We start from the raw sequence: 4,137 nt of genomic DNA on the forward strand, positions 1-4,137 counted from the left end.
TCCTCAATGCCCTGGAGTTTGCTCTGTAGATGAGGCTGGCCTTGAACTCACAGAGTTGTACTGCCTCTGCCTCTGAGTGTCGGGATTAAAGGTGTGCACCACCACGCTAGTTCTGACTGTTTGTTTTCTTGTGAGAGACAGAAAGAGAGTGGATCTGGATGGGAGGGGAAGTGGGAAGGAATTAGTGGGAGTAAGAAGGAGGGGAAACCATAAACAGAATGTATATTATTTGAGAAAAAAATCTATTTTCAATAAAAGGAAGAACAAAACAAATCAAAATATTACTTCAAATGATTACTCCTTTTAGGCATGCCCTGAAGAGGAAGGGTGTTTCCTGTCATCCCATTACTGCTCTTTCCATAAGCAAACTGGAGCTAACCTTGAACCGGCTAGTCCCTGATGGGACTCCGTCCACCATCTGTCCACCTGGCTGGGATTGTTAGCTTAAGAATAAACCTTCTAAGGTTTTGAAGAACTTATGATTTATATCTATAGCTTTCCTCTTTAATCTGAATGAAATTACAGTATGATTGTCTCATATGTCTGAGCTAGTTCAAGGTTCATTTAGCAGGCACAGTGTTAGGCAGCTATCCAAATTACAGTGCCAAAAAACAGTGGACCAGAGTCCCCTCCTCAGAGCTTTAAAAGACTAAAATATACCCAAGACAGACTTCTTTCAGAGGCCCAGAGTCCAGTGTGACTCCTAGTGGCGAAGACAGGCAACTTCACCACCCTTCTTTCTTTTTTTTTTTTTTTTATATTTATTTATTTATTATGTATACAATATTCTGTCTGTGTGTACGTCTACAGGCCAGAAGAGGGCACCAGACCTCATTAGAGATGGTTGTGAGCCACCATGTGGTTGCTGGGAATTGAACTCAGGACCTCTGGAAGAGCAAGCAATGCCCCTAACCTCTGAGCCATCATCTCTCCAGCCCCCTCACCACCTCTTCTGAGCTATGCTAAAATCTGGCAGCTGAGTGAAAGCTGCCCAATTAGTGGGCAGCCTATCAGACAGGGGGCTGAATTTGATGATTGCTTCTCTCGCACAATCCTAATGAGAATCCTCTCACCTGCCCTTCCTAGGTTTTCCTTTTGCTCCTCACCTCATTTACTGGGTGCCCCAAAACAGCTTAGGACACAACAGAGAGGAATCCCTGCGTGCTAGTATGATTCACACATTCAATATCTCCAAAAAGAAGAAAACACAACACAATACAACCACCCTCCAAAAGGTGGATTATATTATGACATCCATTTCTCAGACAAGTAATAAGTGTGGAGCTAGTAGTTAAATAACTTGCCTAAGATCTCATCATTGGATGAGATGTTGGATGCTGGATAAATTCTGACTCAGCATCCCTAGCTACCCAAGGCCAGTTCTCTATGAAGAAAATATAGACAGGCGAGATCCCAGAGTGACAATGATGTGAGTAGGACAGGCTTCCCTGGGGAAGTGACATTTGAAGGAGGGGTAGTAGCAAGTCATATTGATGTCCACGGGAAGGATAATTTTGGTAAAGGAAATCGCATATACAAAAGCTCTGAAGTGTCTACCTGAGGTATCATGGTTCCTAGGATAATTCTCAAGTTCTAGTCCCTAGCAGGTAGAATTAACTTTTCCTCTGCAGAATCCAATGCATGGAGTAACTTGCTTGTCCTTGCAAATTTGTTCTGTCTCGGTCTTCACAGCCTCACATTCTGCCCTGTTCTGTCTGTGTGACTTTGAGCAAGTTGCTCAACTTTTTTATGTCTAGTTGAACATCTGTAAAACAGGGTATTTTACTCTCAAACCAAAAAAAAATTTTTAAAAAAGTATGCCTTCCCTCAAAGGCTTTTTATAAGGATTCAACATGCCAATATATGTAAAAGACTTAGAAAAGTGTCTCTAGAACATGGTAAACAGTCATTAAATGTTAGCCCTTAGGTTGTGTGTCATCCTTCTCCCCCCTCACCCCCGCATCTGGCTCTGTTCATACTTTGTCTTTTGCCCCCCCCCCCGCCCCCGCCGCTTCCTGCTGCCTCTTTTCCAGACACACTGGCTTTGGACACGCAGGTACAATGTGACTTCATGGTCTTTGTACTGAGTGTTCTTTCTGGTACTCTTCCTTTACACATTATGGATTCATCCTCTGTTTCCTTCAGGCCTTAATTCATGAGTCACATTTCCAAGTGTAGCCTGCCTTGTTCTTGATACTCCAGTCCTGTTTGCCCCACTTCAAGTTTGTTCCTTAGCATTTGTATATTACACTATTTTTACCTATTTATACAGTCTGTCTCCTTCACTTTTAGTAACACCTGCTTCCTATGTGCAGGGATTTCTGCCGTTTTGCTTCTCCATATTGCCAGCATCTAGAATGAATGGCTGGTTGGTATTCACTAGGTGCTTAGAAAATATCTGTTAACATTTAAACAATCCCAACAAGTATCTTAATTCTTACATCCCTTTTCTTCTTTTGTTTGTTGCCTAGTCCATCCCCATATTGATATCTGGGATATAATTTTCATAATTCAATTTTGTGACAGGATCTTACTCCATAGTCCAGGTTAGTCTGAAACTCACTATATAGCCCAAGTTAGCATTTACTTCCTGAAAAAAATCTCTCTTGGTCTTCCATGCTGGAAATACATAGTTGTGAATCACCCATGCACAGCCTAGATAGATAACATCTCCCTGTCATTTATTTGTGCACCAATTCTTTCAAGCACCTACTTTAAGAAGGTACATTTTTAGATAAAGAGTGATCACTGAGGAAGTAAATAAAATCTCTAAGTACCCATTCTGAGGAGAGGCAGACAATATAACGATCTGTATAGCATTTCTTTTTTTAAATTTATTTATTAAAGATTTCTATCTCTTCCCTGCCACCGCCTCCCATTTCCCTCCCCCTCCCCCAATCAAGTCCCCCTCCCTCGTCAGCCCAAAGAGCAATCAGGGTTCCCTGCCCTGTGGGAAGTCCAAGGAACCCCCACCTCCATCCAGGTCTAGCAAGTTGAGCATCCAAACTGCCTAGGCTCCCACAAAGCCAGTGCGTGCAGTAGGATCAGAAACCCATTGTCATTGTTCTTGAGTTCTCAGTAGTCCTCATTGTCTGCTATGTTCAGAGAGTCCAGTTTTATCCCAGGCTTTTTCAGACCCAGGCCAGCTGGCCTTGGTGAGTTCCCAGTAGAACATCCCCATTGTCTCAGTGTGTGGCATTTCTAACAGTGACAGAGTAGGAAAGAACAAAGCAAGCAGGAGATCCGAACCCTGCTGGGTGTGCAAAATCAGATGGTCAAGGGGAGGGGTGGGTGTTGACTACTTTGTTTTCAACAAAGTATCCTTTGAAACATGTGCCTTTATATAGTATAAGCCAAGCACCAGTGGGACAAATACATGTTTTACTGAAAGAACACTACCCAGATGCAAAGACAGGAAAGTGTTCTCTGCAACATCTGCTCTACTTGATATCACCGGCAGCACGTGTCTATTAACACGCCCTTTCCACTCACCGTAGCGTTCCTAGAAACATCTTTAGTGTGTTCCCTGCACAGTGAGAATGGCACCTGAACAGAGCCTAGCTAGTTACCGTACAGAAATGTGGGAGTAGTGTTCAGGGAGAAAGAAGAGCTAATGCAAATACCCTGAGGCTTGCCTGTACCGGCTGTTTTTGAGAAGCGGTGAAGAGGAGGCCAGCATGACTACCATGGGGTCTGAAAGGGGAGGTGAAGGAGTTAAGTACATATTCTCTCTTCACACTGGAAAGGATTATAGTTCCTGCCTCCCCTCTTTCAGTCCAGTACAGGGAAAAAGTCACAGCACTGCTGGGACTGGGGATTGATGGGTTTTGAGACCAGTGTGGAATGGAGATAGCTCTGATGCAGAAGAGCAGGAACAGAAACCTGGTAATTGGCGCAAATGTGTCCTCATGTGGGATGCAATGAGGGAGACGGGGCACTGGGAAAATGTTTCTTGTTTTAAGTAGTTATTGGACCATTTCTGACTAAGGCTTTTTTTTTAATTTATTTATTTATTGAGGACTTCTGCCTCCTCCCCGCCACTGCCTCCCATTTCCCTCCCCCTCCCCCAATCAAGTCCCTCTCCCTCATCAGCTTGAAGAGCCATCAGGGTTCTCTGACCTGTGGGAAGTCCAAGGA

The sequence above is a fragment of the Microtus ochrogaster genome, chromosome 5 (assembly GCF_000317375.1).
Source record: "Microtus ochrogaster isolate Prairie Vole_2 chromosome 5, MicOch1.0, whole genome shotgun sequence".
Taxonomy (NCBI): domain Eukaryota; kingdom Metazoa; phylum Chordata; class Mammalia; order Rodentia; family Cricetidae; genus Microtus; species Microtus ochrogaster.